Below are 26,730 nucleotides of genomic sequence, written 5' to 3'. Positions count from 1 at the left end.
TCCCCTAATGTCTCTCAGATGTGAGCAAAATTGTCTTGTAGATAAAAGGAGATCTCTGTGTTTCTGCTATGGTGATTTGAAAGGTATTTATAGGAAATGTCTGATAAGCCTTCATTAAAGTAACTCTAAGCACTTGAAATAAAAACCCAGTATCTAATTTCAGAAAAAAGTACAAGTGTGAAGGAATCCGTGTAGTTAGTGCAGATCTGCTTTCTTATAAATCACTGAAGTAGCCAACTTTTTGTTCTCTACTTTTAAATAAACACCATGTCCAATAAGTATAGATAATTATAAAGCAGTCATACTTCCATGAGGCTTTATTATCTTGCTCATATATATGAAAGATTATAGTCTGAAAGACAACTAATTATCTAGCCTAAAACTTAAATAAGTATATTGTAAAATAAAAATATATTACTCCCATTTTGTAGAAGGGCTTTTATATAAACTGGATGTTTTAAATAAAAAATGGTGTAAAAAGCAAACATTCACTCACAAGAAAAAAATTGACTAATTAGTGAAGAGCATGAAATTATAGGGTCTGAAACTTAAATGGAGGGGTTGCTTCCAGGAAAAAAAATTGCAGTCTGGCTGAAATGAAAAGAAGCAGGATCTGTCTTGATTTCTGACAACACTCTGTCATGAAAATTAAGAAAAAAATTTCAGCTTAATTTTTTTTTCTTTTTTTTTTTCCTTGCCCACATAGATTAGTACATCTCCTTAAATTATCTAGAGAATTAATCTGATCTGGCACCTCTAGATTATACTATAATACTAAAATATATTACGGCTCCACTATTTATCAAGAATTTAGAAATTCAGACAAAATCTGATTTCCTTTAAAGTACTGACATAACTGAAAGGAAGATACTTCTCCGTGACATTGCATGAAATGACAAGAGGCAATGGACATAAACTGAAATACATGGAATTCCATTTAAGCAGAAGAAAAAACCAGTTTTTAACTGTTAGTTGAGTGAACACTGCAACATCCAGCAGAGGGAGGCCGTGAAGTCTTCATCCTTAAGGACATTCTATCTCCAACTAGATACAAACCTGGCCAATGTTCTTCAGCCATCCTCCAGCAAAGCCTTCATACTGGTTCTGTATTTGTTTTTTATCTTAAAATTTCATCTCAATACCTTTTCATTACTCATTCACCAGATATTACTGAGGCATCCATCTTGGCTTGAACTGAACAGTTTTCAAGGGATGAGATTGAAATTTAGGCTTGAAGCCCAACTAAAACTTGGGGCTAAACTTCCCAGCTCCCTGATGGTAAAAGCATGGTGTTGATAATGCCAGAGCTGTGGGTTTGATCTCCCTATGGGCCATTCACTTAGGAGTTACACTTGATGATCCTTGTGGGTTCCTTCCAGCTCAGAATATTCTGTGATTCTACAGTTCTGTAAATTGAATGATCCTTGATCACAAGTTATATGATATCAGACATTATTTTTTGTGTTGATTTGTAGGTTATTTAAAGAAGTAGCTTGATACAATAACATGAATTTGGATTCAGAAAAATATATATACACAGCACAGCCACCATTTTTTGTAAGCATTATAACAGCCTACCTACCATGAGAAAGATATTTCTAATTTTTGATCTCTGTAGTAAAATGACTGTTTTGAACTTAACTAGTAAAATTTGATAGTGGTGTCAACTTCCTTTTTACATTTCCTCTAAGTCTGCCCTAACTAAGAGTGGGAGAGCAAACACAAACACACATCACACTGTTTCTGCTCTTGAGATCCCTTTGTCAAAAAGATGCCCCCCCCTAAGGTTTGATGAGGAAACTGAAGGCTGCAGGCTGTGACGGCTTGTTGTTTGTTTGGGTTTTTTTTGGTGCAGCTTGCTCTTTTCTTTATCAGAGTGAAATATGTTGGGTAGATGGTTTGTTGCTGTGCTAATCACCACCAGCTGCTCGTCACTGTCACACAGCTACAGGTGCAGCAGCTTTGCTGCTGAGCTCTAGGCCTTCAATCTGCTCTTCCAAAACAGCTCAGCAACAAAAACTTTTTTCCTCTCCTTTGTAAATATTCAAGGAACTCATCTGAAAGGCTTTTTTATGCAAAGTACATTATCCTCTTCAATCTCTCAGTATTTTTTTACTCAGGGAAAAAAGTACAGTAAGTTAAACAATAGTGGTGACTTGATAAGAAATTACAATCACTGTGTGTCCTGTTTGATAAATAGGTTCCTTTGCATGTTATTCTTGTCTCTCAATAGGGGTTCTGACAGAGGAAATTGAAGCAATATTTAAAGGACACATTCAGTCTCTCTCTTCATCCTAAAGGACCATAGCAAGGCAGCAAAATGGTAAACATGACTAAGGAAAGTAACTGTGTAAATCAGCAGGTAGATTAATAGAAGATAAAAATAGTTGCATATGCTACTAGATTAATCCTCCAAACAATATAATGGTAAAATATTCTGCTAGTATTTCTCCTGGCCAACGAATTAAAGAAAGCAGTATTTGTTCTCTGTGCAGGGAAAAGAGATGCTAATATCTAGTTTTATCCAAATAATATACAATACAATGTATATATGCAATCCACTTTGTCATAGGCAGCAATTTTGGGTGTGTTGCTGGCAAGTATCATCCCATTCCAGCTGAGAAAAAGATATCTATTAATATATACACTAGCCACCATCTTGTCATTCCAAACTGTCTGCTTCTAAACAGCTTTTTTTAGGATGTCTGTATGGGTTTGGCTAGTTGTGGTAAGTGTGATTGGATAAATACTTCTCAAAGTTATAACTTAATGAGAGTGTCTACTGTCCTGGTTTTCATTGAGATAATTTTCTTCTTGGTAGCTGGTATAGTGTTGTGTTTTGAATTTAGTATGAGAATGTTGCTAACACACTGAAGTTTTGACTGCTGCTCAGTAAGGTTTACTCTATATCAAGAACTTTCACTGTCTCATGCCCTGCCAGAGGAAGTGTTCAAGAAGCCATGAGGTAGTATGGCCAGAAAAGGTGACCTGACGTAGACAAAGGGATATTTCACACAGGAGAATCTCATACCAGTAAATAAATTGGTGGGAGTTGTCTGAAATGAGAAAGTTGTCTGGGAGCCACCAATTACTGATCAGGCACCAGCTGGGCATTGGTCAGTGGGTTGGTATTGAGCAACAGTATTTTGCATCACTTGTTTGTCCTGAGTTTTACACCTTCTCTCTCCCCTATTAATTTCTAGCATTATTATTATATTTTCATTATTATAATTTTATTTATACTTTTAATTAGTAACTCTTAGTATTTTGTTGTTGTTGTTTCAATTATTAACCTGTTTTGAATCCACAAAGTCTACATCTTATTTTGGATTCTCCTCACCACTGAGGGGGGCCAAAGAGGTTGTGCAGTACCTAGTTGCCAGCTGGGGTTTATCTGTGACATTTACACAATAAAACCTTTCACAATTAGAATAATGGGATTTGAAGGTTTGGAAGGGATGTTTAAGATCATTGAGTTCCAAACCTCCCTAATGTGGGCAGGGACACTTCCCACTAGACCAGGCTGCTTAAGTCCTTATCCCACCTGGCTTTGAACATTGTCAGGACTGGGACATCCACAACCTCCCTGGGCAACCTGTCCCAGTGTCTCACCACCGTCACTGTAAAGAATTTCTTCCCTATATCTAACCTAAATTTCCCCTCTTTCGCTTTGTACTCATTACTCTGTGTCCTATCACTCCCATCACTATAGTTTCTGATGAAGATTCTCTCTCTGACTACCCTGTAGGCCCCCTTCAGATACTGGAAGGTTGTTATGAGTTCTCAATGCAACCTTCTCTGCTCAACACTAGCAGCACTTGTTATGTTGCCAACAATTGAATTTCCATCCTGTTTACTTGTTGTTATTAACTATATTTTTAAGCATAAAACTAGGTGGTCTTTGTTGCTGGTTTTTTTTCCCAGAAGAAATTAATTTTAGGGGATTAGTAGATCAAATGAGGGACTAAGTGCTAATTTTTTGTTTGTTTGTTTGTTCTTTTTCTGGCAGAAGGTAACTGATGTGTTGAAAATGCCTGTAAAATCACAGCATGTGCAGTACCAGATTCCCTGGAAGCAAGGTACTATTTGATGAGCAAAAGAAAGAGCAACTATTTTGCAAGTAATTTATGAAGACCTTAAATGCCCAATGAGCTTTGTTACTTCTCCATAGCAGTGGAGAAGGAGTCAGTGGGGGAAGAAGACACACACCAAAAAAACAACTAACCAAGAAAACACAAGATTATGAATGACAATCAAAAAGGAGCATTTTTTTAGTCCTAAAGTAAAAGGCAATATGAAATGATGGTTGTCATATTATATCAGATACTGCCTTACTCTTTGTGTTGCATTTTTGGTGATGGCGTTTTGCTGTGTTTTGTCTCCTGGACATGCTTTTAAAATAAAGTATCAAACTCTTTATAACAGTTGTGTAATTCACTTAGTTGAATGCCAGACGTTTCTTTCAGAAATCCTGACAACACTAATCAGAATGAGAGGCAGACTAGACCTACAGGATCATCAGCTGCCACTGAAGATAGGATAAAAAAAACCCCACAGTTCAAATGAAGAGTCTTTTTTCTTTCTTTCTTTCATACTTGCTAAAAACAAAGCAGAGGCATTGATAGAACAAAGAGGGGAAGAAAAACCCACAAGAAGCAAAAGTATTTTGAGAAATTAATAGTGTGTGGAAAGTCTCATTTTAAGGAAAAAATCACAACAGCAAGAAATTCAGTCTAGGATCTAAAATTCTTTCATCCATCTGTCACTAATTAAAAAGACTGTCAAAGAACATATGGTCTGGAAACTACAGGGAGTTAAAAAAGAAAACCAAAGGAGCTGCACTAAGAGTGCACTTAAATAACAGTTTTCAGTAAGTACCTGACAAATCCCCAGAAAGGTAGGTAAAGGACAGGAGGGTGACTTGGAATGCAGGACCACAAAGAATTCAACTACTGTCATGAGTTTCTTTCTTTTTTCTTATATTGCAGATTTCAGAAGTGATAAAACACTTCCCTTGGAAAATGCAATGGTGACAGGCTGAGGGAAGCCAGACTCCTTCTGTTAGTTTGTATGCCAATGTTTTTCCATGAACATCATCCTTTTATAATTGCTTTTGTTGATCATCTCTTCTTCTAAATTTTGCTGACTGCTGTATTAAAACACCATGATTGACTTTTTCTATGTCTTTATGCTGAGTTCATTATTAAAGAGTTTAGTTTTCAAGAATTTAAAGCCTCTTACTTTTTCAATAATAATGATCTCTAATCTCTTAGGATTGAGCAGCAAAATGAGAGAAGATAATGCAATATTTTGGTTTAATAAATAACATTATGTGAAAAGTATTTCATTTGGAATTTTAGATGAATATTTTTTATTACCACCACTTATCGTAGACAGAATCTAGTTCAGTAGTCACATATCACTTTTTCTTTCTTTAGCATTTTGCATAATGGTGTGCATCCTTTAACAGCAAAATCATACCTTCCTCATAATTCAATCTTACTGCATTTTGAGTTTTATAGGAGGAGTATTACATTACTCTGCAATTTATCTTTTCTGCTTCTCCTCCTCAGAGAAATCTTCCACTCCTTATCAGCCCTTCTTCCATGTTCACTCATATTCCTAGCAATTCTCCTTTCTCTCTGGCAGAATTTTGTCGGGGGGGGGGGGTGGGGGAATGAAACATGGAATATTCAAGTAATTGGTCTGCAGGACATGCATCCTTATCTAAAATGTTTTTAAAAATCCACTCAACCCTCAAAACTCACTGTTTTTCCTAACCATAACTCTTTATCTGGAAACGTCCTTTAAATTAAATTCCCTGGTTTAAAACCAAATAAATAAATGATTGAAAAACTAAGAGCAATCACCTTATTTGCTTAAAAGCATTTATTTTTCTTAATAATGCTGAGAAACTACTGGCTTTATAGGCTTTTTGATGATTAAAACATATAAAAGATCATTGCAGAATCAAAAGATTATTAAATGTTAAAAAAATATACCATATTTGGTACATGAATGCTTCTTCAAAATTTAATTCATGAAATGTGATGAGTTGCACTTTTATTTTTCATTTCAGGAATTGCTTCCAAAATCTCCAGAAATCTAAGCTGTGAACACTACTTGCAGTTGAGCACATCCATATGTAGCAGATCCTTTCTTATATGTTCTCAATTATCCATCACTCACAGATTGCTGGAAACCGAGGAAGTTTATACAATAGGGGAGTGAGAAGGGAAGATGCCACATACATTTCCTCTGTTCTTATGCATTTCCATAGGCATTTGCTGCTGGTAAAGAACATTTCAAGACAAGACAGAACTTTATGATCTGGTTCAACAGAGGTGTGACTTTCCCCTGCTGCTCTTCTCCCTAGATAGATACCACAGACCTAAAAATATCAAGTTCACAACCAACTAGTCTTGAATAAGAACATGGAAAAATACCAATGGGCTTTGTCCAAGACCCTCAAATTCTCAAAACCTTAAAAATGTACATTTTTGACAAAGATAATTTCTAGTTTCTGTCTTTTACTCTGCCTGTACTTCCTAGAGTCCTTAGGATCTTCACCATCCATATAGCCTGAGACCCTCACATGCCTTCCCATCTATCTAGATTGCTATAATAAAAAAAAAGAGGGAGAATAGTTTTATTTAATGTCTCTTGTCTAGTGTCGCCATTTCCATTGACTGGTTCTGCTTAGCAGAAAGATGGGTCAGCAAAGGTGGCCAGATTGCACACAGACCATAGCCTGGAACATGGAAATATATTGTCTCTGGTATAGCATGCTGGTTTTAGTTAGAATGGAGTTAATTTTCTTCCCAGTAGCTAGCACAGGGCTGTGCTTTGGATTTTTGCTGGAAACAGTGTTGGTAATTCTGGGTTGCTTTTGTCTGCAATGCTTACACAGCATCAAGGCTTTTTCTGCTCTTCACTCTGCCCCACCGGGGAGGAGGCTGGGTCTGCACAGGAGCTGGGAGGGGACACAGCCAGGACTGACCCCAGCTGACCCCCAGGATACTCCAGACCATAGGGGTCATGTTCAGTATATAAAGATGAGGGAGAAGAAGCAGTGGGGGGGTATTTGGAGTGATGGCATTTGTTTTCCCAAGTCTCCCTTATGTGTAATGAGGCCCTGCTGTCCTGATGGCTGAGCACCTGCCTGCTCATCCAAATTAGTCAGTTAATTCTTTGTTTTGCCTTTTTTAATATGCATAGCTTTCACTTTACCTATTAAACTGTCTTTTTCTGAACCTGTGAGTTTTCTCACTTTCATATTTTTGACTCTGCCCCATGTCCTACAGGGGGAAAGTCAGTGTGTAGCTGTGTGGATCTGACTTCACAGCCAGAGTCAAACCACAACATAGAGAAATGTACTCGTGCCCCCACTTTGATCCTAGAAATAGTTTTTTTATTCCATAGTAAAACCTTGATTTTTTCTTCATTTTCACTGATGTGAATTACAGATCCCAATGCAGTGATAACGAAGACTACCCTCTAAGAAACACCCTGTGTAAAATGACCATCTGCTTTAACTTCCCAAGGTAATCTTTGCTCCTTACATTTGACTCTGAATTTTTGAATAACTTGTCTTTGTTCTTCTTTATTCCCTCACTTCAAGGTGTTTTTTACAGACCAGGGATTTTGCTTGCCACTTCCCTCTGAACCCTGCTCATGGTCAAGCACACCAAATTCATAATCAGAATTTTTTCCTAATACCATATAAATTGCTTTCTGGAATTCAACAGATTGCTTGAGAGCTTGGTCCTCTGCACCTCATCAAAAGCCAATTTGATCTTGTATTTGAAAAACTAGTAAGATTGTGAATCATTGCTGAGATTTTTGAAAGTGGGACCTTTTAGCTTTTGTGTGATGTGTTCAGCCTTGATGAACTAAGGTCTGAATTCTTTTCTTCCTCAAGTGTACTTCAAAGCAGAGCATTGCATATGAATCATAGTTCAAGGACCCTGATTATTGAAATAAAACAATCACACATCAGATTAAAATTAATTTAAACTAAATTTTTCTGGCTGGGTTACAGGAAAGGAGGAATTCTGCCATTTTTTACTCATTTAAGAATGCTTTTAAGCCCTGCTGTGATATTTTTAACATCAAAACAGAAAAGGTAGGGAAAAAATGGGAAAGAAGGAAGAAAAATTGAGAAAAAGTCCAGAATGTAAATAAAAATCTCCTTTTTTTGGTAGTTTTTTTTTTTGCGTGTTTGTTTTTGTTATTGTGAGTTTTTTTTTTCAAATCTCCATGTCTTCTGGGTTTTATATTGGTTATTGGCACAGTAAATGGCTAATCAAACAATTGAATGGGAAAGTTTCCAACCAGACCATTAAGATATACATATAAGAGACATGAGGAAATCAGTGCCCTCTTTGCTCAGACATTTGTGACCAGAGAAAGGATTCAAGAGGAAGTACCATCAATGGATGAGGGAAGAGTCAGTGATTTTTAGAGACAAATCAACCCCTATAAAGATGTGATATCCAAAAAGATACATCCAAGGCTGCTGAAAGACATAGCCAATGTCCTTGAAAGCCACTCTGTCAGCAGGTTGGGGAGATTTGGGAAGATTCCTGGTGAATGCAGAAAAGGACCTATCACACACCTTTTTCAAAAATTTCACACATTCCAGAAGACTAAAGGACAATTACTCAAGTGCCAGGGAAAATCATGGAGTGAATCCTTTTGAAACACTTTTCTGGAGACATAAAAATCAGAGTGAACTGTAACAATTAGCATGAATATATCATGGGTAAATCTTGCATGACCAACCAGATTGTTTCCTGTGATAAACTGTCTGTGTCCAAGGGAGGCGTGGTGTGCATCATTTGCTTTGATTTCTGAGAGTCTGTTTCTCAAACTTTTCTGCTTATTCAAGTGAACATATCTGGGCAGCCAGATGGATAAAGCACAGGTGAGGTGTCAGAGAACTGTTGTTGCTCTCAGAGAACAGTTGTTAAGGGACCACATTCAACCATAGAATGGTTACGAGTAACATAGATGTCTGTCTTGGGATCTTGGATCTTTCCTGTTTAACTCCACACAGTGGAGTAAGAGATAAGGTGAATATTCTGTGATAGTTAAAGGGTAAAACCTGTTGAACAGCAGATGGGAGTGAGGAATGAGAAAAACCTCAGAGGAGCTGCCCTGCAGACATCAAGGTCAGGGAAGAAGGAGGGAGAGAAGGTGCTCCAGGCTTAGTGAGAAGGGCTGGGATAAGCCAAGATCAGAACCCACTCATGCTGCGGTGTTTCCTACTTTAAATTTTCTATCTTTCAATAATTATGTATTTTTCATGTCAATGGTTACTTCCATTTACAAGGATTACAATGATCTTGCTAAAATTATTTCAGTTGTCAGTAGAAAATCTAATCTATAAAGAACAGACTAATGTCTATTTATAATAACAAGTCTACACCCACCTAGATAACATACCTTAAAGTCCTGCTTTTTTTTTTTACTTCCAGCAAGGAGAAATTTCTCTTCTCTAGATAGAACCAGAGAGTGTCATTGCACTTGTCATTGTTATCCACTCTTGAAAGAGTGAAACTGCAGTTGTAACTGTGGAATAACAAAGGGAATATTTTCACTGACAGAGCAGGGTGTTGCAGGATATTGGTCATTGGCAGAAGACACATGATTTGGCAGCTGGCTTGTTTGACTGGTTTTGCTGCTTCATTTTCATAGTGTTTACATATCCAATTGCTTTTTTGGCGGAAAATTACCAGCAAACTGGGATGGATTTCTGGCTGATTTAAAGAGGTGTGACTGGAATGAAACCACTAATGGTTCAATCCATCAATTACAAATCTGGCCTTCTTTAATCTCAGCTGCTCTTTATTTTTCATGGGAGAAAAGCTGCTAATCCCCAAAAGGTTATTGTCTCCTCAAGGTCTGATTCTGAAGTACAGATCAGCTCACATACAAATGTTTCACAATAATCATAAAACGAAGTTAATTTCCAGAATCTCCTAATCACCATGGTAACACACTCAGGCAAGCACAACTAAGAAATGGAGGTACCCTGAAAGATTTTGTCTAAAAAGCAAAAGGTCATTCTCTCTCTGACTATAGAAAGGATTTTGTGGATATTTTCATGGATTGTTTTCAAGCCTAGCTTTTTTTCCATGAAATGGCTCTGGAACCAGCATGTACTAGAAAATAAAGAGGTAGCCATTCCATTTCAAATATCCCACTAGTATTAAGTTTCAAAATTTTACATGTAAAGTAGAATCTACCTTCTTCTTCCAGAAGCAGACCCACAGAGCTAAGGCCACATTCTTTGAAGAGAGAATGCTGAAAGCACCCATGTCAAATAGAACCTTGTATTGCTAAACAAATCCTTTTAATTTGTTGAAAAGTGAAAAAAAAAGCCAGCAAAAATAAAACCAGAAATTTATTTGTCACATACTTGACACTTTCTGCTTCATCTTCTGAGGCTACAGTTATTGTACTTGGAGCTCTGTGGGGCACAGCTTGCATCCCAGCCTAGTGGTCTCTAAGTGTGTCTCTGTTTTCTGAAATATTGCCAATGGAGAGGTCTTCCAAATTTTTCAGCAATATTGTGTGACTCATGTGAACAGAACACTTGCCCAAAGTTGCATATATGCCTATGATAAAGAAACTCTCATTTTGCTGTGAGAAATAACACAGTGTGTGCAAACAAACCTGACTTCATTATGATGAGTTAACTGATGTTGCATAAGCCTTCACAAGTCTTTACATTTTTGTTTTGTTTGGGTGGGTTTTTTTTAATCCTGCAGACTTTTTTCTGTGACAAATAGCTAAAGAATTTTTATGGGGATTTTTGTTTTTGTTTTTATTTCTCTCAGCATTAAATGGTATAGCCTAGTAAATTTAGAAGCCTAAAAGGAAATAAAAGGGCGTAAGCTTCTTGAGCAGTCTCTTCCTTCTTGGGTCACTTTCATTAGTATCTTTTCTACAAGACAATGGTGTCACAGCAGGTGTGAGGTGATCTCTCAGATAATCTCTGGGCATTAGAAATTTTCAGATCATTTTTCCATTTCTTCAGAGTGTGGGTTGGAGAGGGAGGTTTGTAATTCATGATTTACAGACAGCTGAGCACCATACATGTTAAATTATGGCAAGTCACTTTATACATTACAAAATACTGAATGCACAGTTACTGCTAAAAAATGGATCCTGCACAATTGTAAATTATTGATAACATGTTTTCTGTTTTCTGCTACATTTGCACACCATCCACACCTTGCCAAAAGACAAATGCACCTATTTGAGAGCTAACAAAATAGCACAAAGGTAATGACTGCAGCAGTTGCTATGCAGCTGGGCCTCCCCAGATTGCATATACTCAGCAAACTTGCTCAGGACACTACTGTGTTCTTTTTAGGTGTAAATTGTTCTGAGTAAAGTAAAGAAAGCAAAATATTCCTCATGCAAACACAGAAAAAAAAAAAAAAGGATGACAAGCCTGTTGTTTTACAGCAGCACAAAGTACTTCTATAATTTGTCCTACATTGTCTTTTCTCTGCCACTTCATGACCAGCTTTAGTACCTGCATGTCTTCCATGACTTGTATTCCTCTACCCCTTCCATGTTTGCTTCAGTGCAATCTGCTACCAACTCTCTGTGCTTTACCACTGTACTCATTAAAGGGAGGGCTGGCAAAGAGTGGCCCTTTCATCCTTTCTGTGCTACTGCTCTGCCTCAGCCATGGAGCTCTCATTACAGATTGAGAAGGACAATGTGAGCACAGAAAGCACAATGCCCATTCTCAAAACTACATTTATTTCCTCAGCTTTCCTTCAGGAAACAAGTTTATTCAGTGAAATATTTGGGATTTGGTAAGGATTTTTCTTTTTCCTCTTCAGATTGTGAACAGAGACCAGAGTTTTAGCATTGAGGATAAACCAAAAAACAGCTCATAAAAATGCTTTTCACTTTTAGATATGTTTAGTTTTCTTGAATCTGACACCTATATAGCACAGCATCAAATATCACATAAACTGAATCAAAAGTCAAGCAGCAAACTGACTCCAAATTTCCCCTCTTCCTACTCTTCCCTCTCAGGCAGACTTGCAGAATTAGTAATTTCAGTTCTGTCAGAAAACAAAAAAAAAAAAACAGAAAAAAATCTGTGTCCATGCACAATGAAATTACAATAGAATTAATAAAAAATAGTCTCAGTTTCAAAATTTTTGAGTTTAAAATGACGAAAAAAAACTATAAGTGCATGCAGGCAAAGGAATTCAAAAACTGTGACTCATTAGTCAGGAAGAAAGCATGGAAAAAAAACTCTGAAACAAACACTGAGAAAGTAGACAGGGAACAAGACAATGATTCTTGCATTTGTTAACAGATAGAGACAGTAGTAGAGCTACACCAGGAGGCAGTCCAAATTTATTTCAGATGGGAGGAGGTAAACGTTTTCAATCTGACCAGGTCACTCCTGAGTCCTACTGAACTCTAGACTGACCTTCTTCAGTTCTCTTCCCTTTATGTACTACAGCCAAAGAACACAAAATATGTATTGACAGCTTTTAGCAGCCACAGTTCTGCTGTGTAGAACTAAGTAATTTTCACTGCAGAAAAAAAAAAAGATTATTGAGCTGGGCTTTTTACAATTATCTGAAAAAATGCAATCTCACTTCAAAGAAATTATTGTATGAAAATGAGGCATGTGGTTCCAGGTAGCTGCACACGGACAGACTGGAGAACACAAGAAAATACTGAATAATATCAAAGAAATCACCCATCATGGACTGCTGCCAGTATGTTCCACCTTCAAGTACAAGGCTTTAGCTACAATAAATAAAATGTTTATCTTCCTGCACACAAGATAGCAACCTTTCAATAGATTCAGTTAAACTCCATTCGAAAATTCAGTTCAGCTCAGTTCTGTCCTCTTCCATTCTTTCTATTCTATTCTATTCTATTCTATTCTATTCTATTCTATTCTATTCTATTCTGTTCTAGTTCTAGTTCTAGTTCTATTCTTGTCATTCTTATTTTTATTCCTTCAGACCATCTTTCTAGTATATAAAGGTTTTTCACAGTGCTTTAAATGATACAACTAACTCTCAGGTCTTATTTTTTTTCTCCACCACCCCCTGGGAAAGAAATACCTGTAATGATGTGACTTATTTTGCTTTGTGTTCTCATTTCCTTCAGATGCAAGTTGCCAGGTATTGTTAGAGAAAGCACTTAGAGGGAGAAGTGGTGACACTTATGACAGTTCCAAGTTCCTGAAGTGAATTACTTCACAGCCTTGGACTGCCCCTTGAAAATATTCCATTTTTCTCTCATTTGCTCTCCTGCACCTGCAGACAGCTCCTTGCACCAAGGGATTAAAACTGTCATCCAATTCTTCAACTCAAAGATTCAAAGATTTAGGTGATTTTTTTTTCCTTAAGTATCCTAAGCCAAGAGCAGGAGTGCTTTGAAGAGAACATGCAAGACCTTGAACTTCATTCCTTTTCTAACAAAAGGCAGTGCAGAGCAGAGTGCTGCCTGTATGGCTCTGGAGATGTACTGTGCTAGCATACCTTATTTAATATTTTTGAAGTATTGTAAACCTCATGCCCTGGCAGGCCAAATTGTCATGGAAAACTGAGAGGTGAGGAAAACATGAAAACTCATCATCCATTTGGATGTGAAATAGCCTTTTACTTGGAACTGACATCTGTAGTTGAGACAATGTGGGTGTGAGAAATCCATATGCACTGAGGAGAAAACTTGCCAGTATTATGAATTTTCAAAATTTTAAAATGTAATTTAAACAATATTAAAAATAAAATTGCTTTTTTTCCCCTCCCTTCTGTTTTTTAAGCTGTTAGGGTTTATTTGTTACTAAAAGTAGCAGAAATAATTCCATTACTCTTCCACTGATTTAGTTTACACAAGCTTCCAGGAGAAAATATGTCTATTTTTATAAATATATATATATATATATATGTATAACACACACAATCTGTGTGTGCCTTTGTATACAATGAGTAGGAAAAATATCTATCAGGAAAATAATATCTGAAACAAGCAGGGTGATCAGCTGGGACTGAAAACTTTGGTTCCAAGACCCTGCCTGTGTGATTCATATTGAAGTACAGTAAACTAGAATCCAAGCAAATGTTTTTCACAAAATACTCTCTGGCTCTGAAAAATTCATTTTTTCTGTTGCAAAGTGAAGTCAAAACTGAGAGCAGGAAAGACCCAGTGAAATGGCTTCTCCTCTGATCAATGAATTCTTCTCACTTTGCCTATTCTCATCAGATTTGCTGCAAAATCAATGCACAAGACAGCAAAAATGAACTTATAAAAAGCTAAAGATAAATCCCATTTTATAGATTACAAATGTAAAATTTTTCCTCCTATCTTTCCATCACTCTCTGAATAAAAGGATTTTAGGACATTTGAAACCACTGTTAATTCTGCTGATTCAAACAGATGGTGTTTCATTACTAGCTATTCATTTGCACCACACTGATGTAAATAACTGTACTGTGCAAATGATCACCAAAGCAGAATTGACGCTAAAATTTTATAATTTTATAACTCAAATTATCTAGACTTTAATATGAAAGTAGTCTCTTTTAGGTATCTTTTCTGACATGCTTTTGGTTTTCAAGTGGATGCTCACCATAACATTTGGAAAACTCAATCCATCAAACTGATTACTTGAAAATGTTGATTGCTTATGAAAATGCAAACTTCTTACATATTTCCAAATGAAGAAGTGAAAACTACAGGAGTGACATAATTTACTTTCAAAGTCTGTCTCAGAGAAATTTCTCTGAGAAAACACATGAAACTGAGATGAGAGTTTAATTTTCAGGTAGAGTGTTTTTTTTCCTTGAGGTTGTAATTTACGACAATTTTCTATAGATATTGGGTTTTCTCATCTATTCTTCTTCAAGCAGGGCAAACTGCCATTTAATCTAATCTGCCACATTTATAAGTTTCCTGTTAAAGGAAAAAAAAACAAACAAACTAAAAGCTTTTAAATGCTGATAGTGTGGTAGTGTGTCCAGTTTTCTTCTTGTTGAGATATCTCTAGAGATAAGGTGCTCACCACTACACTCTGAAATTGGAATGAAAAAAAGACCCATTATGTGGTAATTCTGTGTCACATTCACATTCTACTGGGTACAAAACTAGAAAGTCAGATTTAGATTACATCAAGCCAGGTAAAAATTTGAAAGGACTTTAGACTCCCCATCCACTTTGGTCCTTTTTAAATAATATTGCATTTTATCTCCAGATTTGCAAACTCTCCCAGACGAGGAGAAATTAAATGAACAAAACATGGAATAAAAAGAAGGAAGTCTAGTCCCCATTTTCATCTCTCCATTTGGACAGATTTTCAACATTTTCACGTTTTGATCATCTAGACTGTTTGGCAAAGTTCCAAATGCTCTCTTAGAAGTATTGGAGTGTACTTCCTAACCATGACCTTTACTGAGTGTGGTATTTTCATTTGATCTACACTGGGTGGTCTAGCATTGACAAAGGCTGCCTGGGGAAGCAGTTGAGTCACCATCCTTTGAAGGATAGCGGGGACATGGTTTAGTGGTGGATTTGGCAGTGCAGGGCTAATGGTTTCATTTGATTGTAAAGAACTTTTCCAGCCTATTTGGTTCCACGATTCTATAATTCTATGAGTCTCTATTTTGTCAATATCAAACTTGCATATATTCATGACCCAGCCCTGCCTGTCCACCATCAACATAATCTCCATTTTATGTCTTTCATCCTCTTCTAGAAGTCCCTAAAGAGATTCCCTTGATCTCTCCAATATGTTTTCATTGCAAAGAACAAGTTGATGATTGGCAGCATTTTTAAAGTACTGGTAAACCAGGTCCCACATAAAAATGTCAGAATATGGGAAGTTCGAGTATAATCTTTGACCCAGTACTCATCTCCCAGAATTTTTTTTAGTGAGTGTTTTATTTTAATTTGGTCCCAATTATATTTTAAACAGCCAATTGACACACATCTCTTAAAAACACATCAAAGTTGCTGGCGTGAGATTATTTGTATCTACTGTCTACATTTTGTGACAGACAAATCATTTACCAGCTCTTCCCCAGCCAAGATGAATATTCAACTATGCCTACTCAACATTTATGACAGGAGTTGCTTTCTTCTGATGTACTTTAAGATACATGAAATAATCAAAAGTGTCTTGGCACCAGCTTTAAGCCAAAAATCAGTGTTTCAAATGGAGGAAAAAACAAAGACTAAAACCAACCTACATGATGGAAAATAAAGCCAGATTTCTACAGGTCATGTCCCATGAGGCAAAGTGGATGTAAATTCCTTGGTTTTAGTCAAGCCTGTGTAGATTATCCCTCATTACAGAGCATCATATGTAATATAATATTGACATCTGGATGCTAACAGGCACAGTGACCCACCAGCTGCTTAATTTTCTCATGATAGCATGTGCTTTATGTCCGGGAACAGTGATGTCTGCCTGTTCCACAAGGTTTGGTGAGCCAGGAGCACAACACTGTAGCAAGGTGGGTGGGAGCATGGACCACCCTCACATGGGAGCCAGGGGCAGCAAATCAGGCTCAGACCCAGTTCAGGGCTCACCCAGCATGTTTATTTTTTTTTGGTTTATAGCCAAAAGATGGCTCAGGTAAAGTCAGAAAGGCAGAGCATGGGATCCAGGTCAGAAAACCAGGCATAATGTGAATGCTGCTCATCAATAGATGTTTCTGAGGCTTTCAATAGCTCTTGTCAGTTAGATTTTTCTCTCATGTTGTTTTAATTTCATGACCACACTCTGCAAACTGTTTTGACAAAGTTAGCAAATGAAGTTGTTCAGTTCACAATATCTGCAATGAAAACACAAGACTCGTAGGTGATCACACCTCATTTCACACAGCAACTGAGGAGCTGTGAACCACCAGCCTAAGAGGCAGCCTTGTAGTGACAGAGAATGAACTGTAAAAGATATTATTGTGAATTGTCTCTTTGTCTGATATATAGGTTCACAAACTATAGAATTGACTGTAAAGTGACATACCAATTTTTTTTAGGAAGATGTGTTTCCTTCACTTGAAATTCATGTATCCAAAGAGATAATCTCTGTGTTAGGACCCAGGTACCATGCTACAAGAATGCCCTGACCACCTCTGAGTGATCTGGAATAAATTGCCAGTCTCACTTGTAAAGATGTTTTATTTGAAATAATGTATTTACTTTGTATTGATCTTAAAGAGGATAATTTTATAACCTAGTGATTAAGGACTTTACACTGCTCTTGCACTACTTTGATGCATTTCATCAAATGATTTTTCTCCTTTATGAGTCTATATATCTATATTTAATTTATTTGTGATCTCCTTATATTAATTTCATAGAAATTGGCCCTGTAAATGTACTGTTGAATTCTTCCTAAAATTCATGTATTTATTTCTCCAATTAGAACAAGGACAGCCTAGAGTGATCAGCTCAGTGGAATTGTAAAATTCTGACATGATGATACTGTGGTTTAGCCCCTGCTGGCAGCTCAGCCCCATACAGCCACTTGTTCACATCCTCCCAAGGGAAAGGGGAGGATAAAAGTGAGAAAATTCATGTGTCACAGACATGTTTTATGAAAAGTCCTTTCCTTAGGATTTTTTCTCCTGAGAAGCTGTGAGGCCTCAGGAACAAAATGTAAACAATGATTATCTGCTGCTGTGGAATGCAACAGGTGGATCTGTGATTGGTCTCATGTGGTTGTTTCTAATAATAGACAATCACAGTCCAGCTGTCTTGGACTGTCTCGGTCAGTCACAAGATTTTATTATCATTCCATTCCTTCCTTTCCTCGCTGGCCGTCTGATGAAATCCTTTCTTCTATTCTTTTAGTATAGTTTTAATATAATATATATCATAAAATAATAAATCAAGCCTTCTGAAATATGGAGCCAGATCCTCATCTCTTTCCTATTCCTGAGACCCCTGTGAACACCACCACATTCATGGCTTTAAATAAAGGCAGTTGAACAGGTAAAGTAAAAGCTGAGCATGCCAGCAAAGCAAGATAAGATTAATCCATCACTTCCCATGGGCAGGCAGGTGTTCAAATATTCCCATGAAAGCAGGGCTCTATTTTGCACAATGGTGTACCCCTTTTCCTTCTTCTTTCATCAGTTTTTATGCTGAGCACACGATGTCAGATGATATGGGATATCACTCAGGGTCAGTCAAGGTCCTGTCCTGGCTATGTCTCCTCCTAACTCTATGTGTTCCCCCAGGCTTCTAACTGATGGGGTGGCATGAGGAGTAGGAAAGGCCTTGACTCCCTGTAAATACTGCTCAGCAGTAATGAAAACATCCCTGTGTTAGGAGCACTGTTTTAGCACAAATCCAAACTCATACTAGCTACTATGAATAAAATTAACTTTGGATATATGCAAGACCTTTGTTCAGGCTGCCTGTTTCAGGGTATATTCAGAAATTGACCAGAGTGCAGGGTTTTTTTTGGTTGGGTTTTTTTTTTTTTTTTTAATTGTTAAAATGTATTTACTTTCTGTCTACTAATTATTTGTATTTGTGTTGCCTTGAACCATGAGGCTCCAATAATCAAGGCTCTGGCTGAGTCCAAGGCAGAATTTTAGAATCATAAGACAAGAAGTGAGAGGCAACACAGTTGTCTTGACCACAAAAAGCAACTCACTGTTAAGGCAACACAGTATGTTGTGAGCCTGGTCCTGTGGTTTATATGTTGGGTTGCACTCAATTTTCTCCTTTTATCCATACCAAAGTCACCAGTAAGATCACCCTCCAAAATCACACAATGCTACCGTTCTATATCTTATAAAACAACCAACAATGCACACCCCCTAAAACCAGAAAAAGAATAATTAATATTACTTATTATTTTCCATAGTGCTCTCATTTCTGATAATTTGATTTAGTAACATAAAATTAATTTACTTGATGTCTTGGGAGTGCCTGGTTTTAACCTGAGTGCTCCTGGATGTATATGAATGTGTGTGTGTGTGTCTGATCCTGTGCAAACACTGCAAAAACACATTATTTATAATCTATACCAGTCTACACCATTTGCAACTATTTCTGATACTTTGCCATTGCAGGAGATTACAAATACAGTAAAATAAAGAAGTGCTTCATCCTACCTGTTATGAACCACTTCTTTCTCAAGAGTTACTGTCTGGCTATGAAACGGTTCACCCATGAAGCAGGAAAATTTAATGTGATCAATTCTCCTCAATGTTAAACTTCATCCATAGCAACAGAGATTCTAAATTCATGCTTAGAGTGAGCCAACAAAGATTCTTTATCATTAGTGTTCAGCAAGGCCAGACAGTCCTGTTGGAAGCCAATTATTAGGTAGTATTTCCACGTCCAAGAAAGCTAGGAAAAGTTAATGTACTTGGAAAAGGGAAAAAATACCTGATTCAGTTCTCTGCAGGAATTCCCAGTGACTAGAAAACATACATTTTCCTAACACTACTGCAACAGTCATCTTAAAAAAAGGGAACATCCACTTAACAAAGTGAACTGAAACTTCATTCATTGTTACTAGGAGCTCCCAAACATCCCATTTCTCCACCCTGTTAGGGAATCATGAAAGGTTAGCCTTGATCAGTTGTCAAATGCACACTCAGCTGCTCAGCCCTCCCTTTCACCTCTACTCCCTCTGACAGGAGAGAGGAGGAAAAGTGGATGGAAAAGCTCATGGATTGACAAAAAGACAGGTGGATTTCTTAATAGTTACTTCTGCGTGGAAAACAGATTCAACTTATCAGACAGTAATTTAATTTAATGCCAATTAAAAGTAAACAATTAAATAGACGCTTTGGGTAGTGGAAAGCAAAAGAATAAACACCAAAAGAAGCAGAAAATTTGAGTGGAAACTCTCTTTGTCTCTGTTGAGTATGTCAGATAAAACAGAACAGATTCTACAAAGAGACAAAGAAAAACAAGAGTTCATAACGTCTTGCATTTTGATGGTCACTTGCATTTTGAGGAAAGTCAAAGCAGTTAGTTCATATTCCCTTAAAGATAAAAGTTTCTTGAGTTTATCAAGTCAATTTTAATCTATAGCCAAAAGTGGGATGCATTTGTTTGTATAATGCCACACACTGCATGAGTTATGATGACACAGAGTAACCCAGAGCAGCAAAATCAATACTGGCAATGTATATCTGCATATATGATCTAGTAGAAAAATTGGGATTATATAAGACATTTTCCTGTCCAAAATCTGGTCATCTGGAAATGAATAAACTACCTCAAGGAAATGGGGGAGATTGTTAGGTTCCTTTTGAATTTTGGTTCTTAAAACTCAGCTAATAATTTTAGCTCACTTTATACTCTTAATGCAAAATAATTTACTGGAGTCAGTAAATTCAGGCAGGGAAGAATATTCCTGTAACATGCCAAAGTTTGAGATGCAGCATATGTTTTCTTGTTGTCATATGATTTGCTATGTTATAGGCAGAAATAAACTTTAAGTATTCTGGAATAGATGGACCTCTATGAGAAATTAATTAATTCACTTATATAATCTTGATGGTGAACTTTGCCACCTTAAAATCCTTGCTCAGCTTTTTCCTCCTTTCAGAAGCAGTTACATGCTTTCTACTATTTTATATAGTAGAAACTAAGTTTCTACTATTCTATTCCTCAGAGATTTTTGTTTCTACACAATATTTTTTATGCAGCACTTTTCAAATAGCACAGGAAATATGAACTAGTTTCAATGAGAAAACAATCTGCCAGTGGTGATGTACCTAGGCAGTGTTAAGGGAGACCAGGTCCTCTACAGATGAAGTTTAATCTTCAAAGGACTTGACAAGGGGTTCAAGTGAGTACTTGGACTGTAATGTCTATGCTTTAGATGAGTAAGAACTTACTTGACTTCAAGTAAGCCTAATCTTTTAATTTACTTTGAGCTCTTCTGCTGCTTACTCTAATCTTCCTTGTGAACCCTATTTCAAAGTGTTCAACTCTTTCTAGCCATTCATATTCACCTTCTGAAAGTTTTTTGGGGGCTTTATTCCTTCACTAAACTACCAGATCAGCTGTTTGAATGCACTGTAGATAATTTCTATTTCATATCTTCCAAAACCTGTAGTTGATGCAGACTCAAAGTTTTTTTCTGGGAAATTAGGATTTGGGCTGAGGAACTGGGAGGTCAGCCTTCATTCCACAAGGCTAGTGAAGGAGCCAGAGCAAAAGTCTTAGGAAGAGAGGCTGAAGAATCTGGGGATATTTAGCCTGGAGAAGAGGAGGCTCAGGGAGAATCTTATCACTGTCTAGAAGTACCTGAAAGGTGGTTGTAGCCAGGTGGGGGGTGGTCTCTTCTCCCAGATAACAATTGGTAGGACAAGATGAAATGGCCTCATGTTGCACCAGGGGATGTTTAAATTGGATCTTAGGAAAATTTCTTCACACAATTGTGTTGTAAAGTTTTGTAACAAACTGCCCATGGAAGTAGTGGAGTCAACATACCTGGAAGTATTCAGAAAACATGTGAATTTAGCACTTAAAGACATGGTTTAATGGTGAGCATAGTGGTGCCGGGTTGAATGTTGAACTCGATGATCCTAAAGTTCTTTTCCAACCTTAATGATTTTATGATTCTGTGATTCAGTGATTCCATATCCTATTGCACAGAGTTTATCCAGTGACAATAATGTGTGTTTAAGGCATGCTTATGGACCCAACACACATCACTTCTCCTGGAGTCACTTACTTCACCAGTAAGGAAAGAAAGGAAAGAAAGAAAGAAAGGAAAGAAAGGAAAGAAAGGAAAGAAAGGAAGAAAGGAAGAAAGGAAGAAAGGAAGAAAGGAAGAAAGGAAGAAAGGAAGAAAGGAAGAAAGGAAGAAAGAAAGAAAGAAAGAAAGAAAGAAAGAAAGAAAGAAAGAAAGAAAGAAAGAAAGAAAAAGAAAGAAAGAAAGAAAGAAAGAAAGAAAGAAAGAAAGAAAGAAAGAAAGAAAGAAAGAAAGAAAGAAAGAAAGAAAGAAAGAAAGAAAGAAAGAAAGAAAGAAAGAAAGAAAGAAAGAAAGAAAGAAAGAAAGAAAGAAAGAAAGAAAGAAAGAAAGAAAGTAGTTGCCTAGTTGCCTGTGGCCAACTAGAAGTGAAGCAAAGGATGATTTCCCTAATGGTTTTGGAAATTTACTTCAGCCTTAACCTTTAGTACTCCTTGGTTTGTGCCTTTGGAGTCACCCCTGAGCCTTATCTGATACTGCTTTCTAGTAGGAGCAACTGCAGTTTAAAATGTGAGTAGAATATCAGTGCCCTGAGCATGGAAACAGTCCATCTGCAACAACAAAAGCCTGACCCACTAAAATTTCACTCAAGGGCTTCAAAGAAAATTATCAATGCTTAAAAAAGCATATCCTCAAATCTGTCTTATAAACCTTGGCCTAAGATAAGCAAGTACAAAAGAAGGTCAGTCATTCCTGAGCCAAAGCATAGGCTTACTACTTTATTCTAATGTCCTCAGTCCTACAGTATTCATCTAATAATTCCCTACTTCATCCTCTTAGGGATAACAATGTTTTCCCTACTTTTCATTTTTAATCTTTACTGTCTCTTGTCTCCTTCTTAGTGAATATTTACATGGCAGCTAACACAATGGAACTTCATCCTCGACAGACAGATTTTCTATTAAAAGAAGAGAGAAAGGAAAAGAAAAAAAAAGATTTCACAAGAAGACATCCATGCAAATCCTCCTTAATTTGTATGGAGTGCATCAGGCTATCACACAGATATTATACATACATACACATAGAAATAAAAAATGATTGAAAACTGGTTGAGAAAAGCAGCTAACTATGCTGAATTTTATAGAAATCTGTCAACCTAGTTGGCTGCTCATAGTGTACCAGGATCACTTGTGATGCCTTTGCAGACTCTGAGCTGTCATTCAGGCAGAGACTGGGTGAAGATGCTGATGCCTTAGGAATAAATTCAAATTATTACTGTGATGGGGATGTGACCATTCCCATGCTCTCTTTGAAAATGCTGCAGATATTGCAGTGACACACATTATCTTCCCAGCTGCTAACACATCTCAAGAGACAGAGGGGGAGGGGGGAATGTCCAACCCCATGCATAGCATTTTATCTAGAAAATGAAGATTTCCTTGCTTTATTCTCAGCCAAACAAGTAGGCAGCCTGACTTTCACAGGAAATTTCTTGTCCTCATGCAGACGTGTCTGTATCACCAACGTGCTAAAGATTAAAGGTTAGGTTCTGCTCTTGTTCTTACAATGGGAAATGCTTTATTCAGCATTCAGTCCCACAGGGGTAAAGCACATTGAAAGGAAATGTCCTCTAATGGAGGGAGAAAAGAATGTCATGTCACTCTAGGCATGCCCTTAGGAAATCAATTTGCCTCATAGGAGCTCCAAAGATGTGTCACTGAGTGCCAGAGGACATGCCTGTTATGTATTTTGCCTAATCTAATAGGGCTTTTATCTGATGCGTCTTGAGACCTCCCTACTCCTGTTAAACAAAAAATTCTAGGAGTAGAAATTTCATAGTTGTGTCAGCGTACTGTGAGCATGCAAGATCAGGAATGGGAATACAAAGTGTCCTGGGAATACAAAGTGCCTCTGAGGAGATTTATGAAAAATTCTCTGAGCAACCTGGTCTAGAGCAAGATGTCCCAACCCACGGCAGAGGGGTTGGAACTGGATGATCTTTAAGGTCCCTTCCAACCCAATCCATTCTGTGATTCTTTGATTATTTTGGGCCCTTTCTAGTGTTTGTTGGGGATGGAGCAGTTCTGCTAAAGCATGTTTGGGGACCCCACTGTGATGTTCTCTTCTACCACAGAGACACTCCTAAAGGACACATTGGACTGCCATGTCCAAAAGACTGAGTTAATCACCATGACTACAAAATAGATAAGAAAACACACAAATAAATGCGAAAATGTCCTTGCCCATGGATATCTAAGTCTATGGGGTAGCCTAGAGTTACAAACTTCATGAGTAAAAACACATCCTAAAAAAATCACTAGAAATGGAAATTGGAACTTTCAACTAGTAGAAATCCAGAATTTAGCTTTTGAAAATGAATGTATAAGAGTAACAAACTTTATTGAGGTCTTAATAAATGTGTGGTATTTTTTTAATTTTCACCAACATATAAAGATGTCATAATCTGAAAATATAACTGGGGTTGCTGTGTTTCTGCAAAGAGACTAACATACTGAAAGGTTGGAATAGTCTTTTCCCATTTTTCCTTCTGTAGTTCCCATCTGTAATGACCTCTAACATTTCCTCTTTTTCTGCTTCTTCTATATCCATTCTGAAAGACATAACAGTCCTTGCAGTGATGTTAAAAACCCCACAAAACCAAAACTAGACAAAGAAAAAACACCACCAAAAAAAGACCAAAGCAAAAAAACCCAAGCAATCAATCAACCAAAAGCATACTGCACAAATAATTTAAAACCACTTTCTCAACTTTTTCTCCCCCTGGTTTGTCAGGACGTTAGAACTCCTTGTGGGAGAACATATTAATAAATATATGTAAATCTAAAAATAAGGCTGATAACAAGCAGTGTGTTTTTCCATGTCTTTACCAATCTAACAGAAAAATTATACTGTTATAGCATTGTGAAACAACAACAACAAAAAAAGCCTGCCTGTGTGCACAGGAGGAAGTTAAAAAATGAGTGTTGAAAAGTACACAGTGCTGATGCTTATAATTTATGGACCCAGACACTACTATATCAAAGTAAACAACATCCTTTATGACTTTTAAACATGCACACTATTTCAGGTTGGATTCCAATGAGTGTGAAGAGGGTGACATTATTTTCAGTGCTGCTCCACATCATTAAAGAAAACAATACTCAGAAACATCTTTCAGCAGCTTTGCTTTCTGGCTTTCACTGGGGCATGTGCCTCTCGTCAATCAATAAAGAAAGCAGCAAGGAATTTGTCACTTGTGAAAGAAAGGAACAGACTAAAAAAAACAGGCAAAAATGAGAAAAGGATGGAACAGAGAAACAAAAAATACTCTAATATTGCTTAAAGAAGTGTAAATGGTTTTCCCCTGCCATACTAATGATAATTCACAGCTGGGTCTCTAGAACAGAAAAAAAATTCAATGAACCAGGACAAACAAATTCCCTGTGGATACCTTTGATGATTTCAATAATCTTTTGATGATGGAATTGATAAAGGTAGTATCATTGCTGAAATCATTGCTTTTTAGACTTCTGGGAAGCATTAGATTTTGTAGTATATAGTATATTTTTCTTAGAAAACTAAAATTATAATAAATCAACATGGTCGATATCAAATGGATGGGAATGTGATTACACCATGCATCAAAGGGTGAATGCATTTGTGTAGCTTTTTGCAGGCAGAGCTTTTACTGATTATCTGAGGACTTGCAGACTGAGTCTAATGTTCTGAGCTATAGGGCCCTATGATCTTCAGCTGCTGAATTTCCTCTCTATAATCAGTGATCCTGAACAGTAATTCTGAGGTAAAGTAATATGTCTCCTTTTCTGTATGCAGTTCAGGAAAAAAACTTATGACATCCTCATGGAGATTTGCTAGAAGCTCTTGAAATATGTCATTCCATTGCAGAGCCCAGTTTTCACACTTTTTGATGATTTAAATATTTTGTAGATACAAGAATGTCAGGGTGATTTAAGCCCATTGTTGTGGTTTAACCCCAGCCAGTAAGTGAGCCACTCACTTTCTAACAGTGGGATGGGGATAAAAATATGTTCTCAATTATTTCCATTAGGCCTTAACCTCTGTGTAATGAGTTGGGAAGTGAACTGTCCCTTGGTCATACAGGAACTCTTACATGGCCAGGATGGGAGTGATACTGAGGTGAAAGGTGAGAGAGCATAAAATCAATCATCCCTGACAGCCTTGGAACATTCCCTACCATAATCAAAGCCTGAGTGGAACAATACGATTGTACCTGGAGTTTTGGAAACTCTGGTCCCATTGTTACAGGAATTTTGGAAAAAATTTACAAGTATTTTAGAAACTCCAGTGATAAACAACCTGAGGATAGAAGTTTTATGGATTACTTAACCCCATTATTTTGTGGTCCTATAAAAAGTGGCCCTAAGTAAGGGCCTCAAGGTCTCCTGAACCACAATATGCAGTGCCAGGACCTCCCTCTGAGTGGGACACCTCTCAAAACTCACAAACCCTTGAACTGGAAATATATGGTGGGCCATCACCCAAAGCTGATGATGGGGCCTGGGCTCATATCCCAAGTCCTTGAAGCTCATTAATCCTAAGCAAGTTGAGAGATGCAAAGGCACGTGATGTAAATAATTATGTGAACTTTAGAGGATTTTTTCCCAATATACCTTTGTACTTTCTTCATGTCTGTATGTGAATTGATGTAAATACCTTATAGCATCTACAGCATAAATATTGCCCTCCCAGATCTAAAATTGTCACTGTCTTAATTGTAGTAAATTCTGTTGATCATCTTATAAAAATTAACTTAGTCAATTGATTAAGTGCTGTTAAATCCTTTAGACAGAAACCGTTGGTCAAGTCTGAGTTTAAGTTTGAAAATAGGATCCACTCTGAACCTTGTCACTCAATGGAAGGTTTGCCTTTACCCTCTCCTCTTTTCACCCTCACCCTTTCCATCCTTACCCTTAATATCTCCAGCCTCCACATCAATCATTTTAAATTTATTCTTATCTGATTTTCCTCTGTGTGTTTTATCCATGTAGTAGGGGGAAGAGTGAACTTTGCCACTGAGC

The sequence above is a fragment of the Molothrus ater genome, chromosome 1, assembly GCF_012460135.2.
Source record: "Molothrus ater isolate BHLD 08-10-18 breed brown headed cowbird chromosome 1, BPBGC_Mater_1.1, whole genome shotgun sequence".
NCBI classification, from domain to species: Eukaryota; Metazoa; Chordata; class Aves; order Passeriformes; family Icteridae; genus Molothrus; species Molothrus ater.
The sequence above is the reverse complement of the archived record's forward strand: the minus strand, read 5'-3'. Positions refer to the sequence as shown.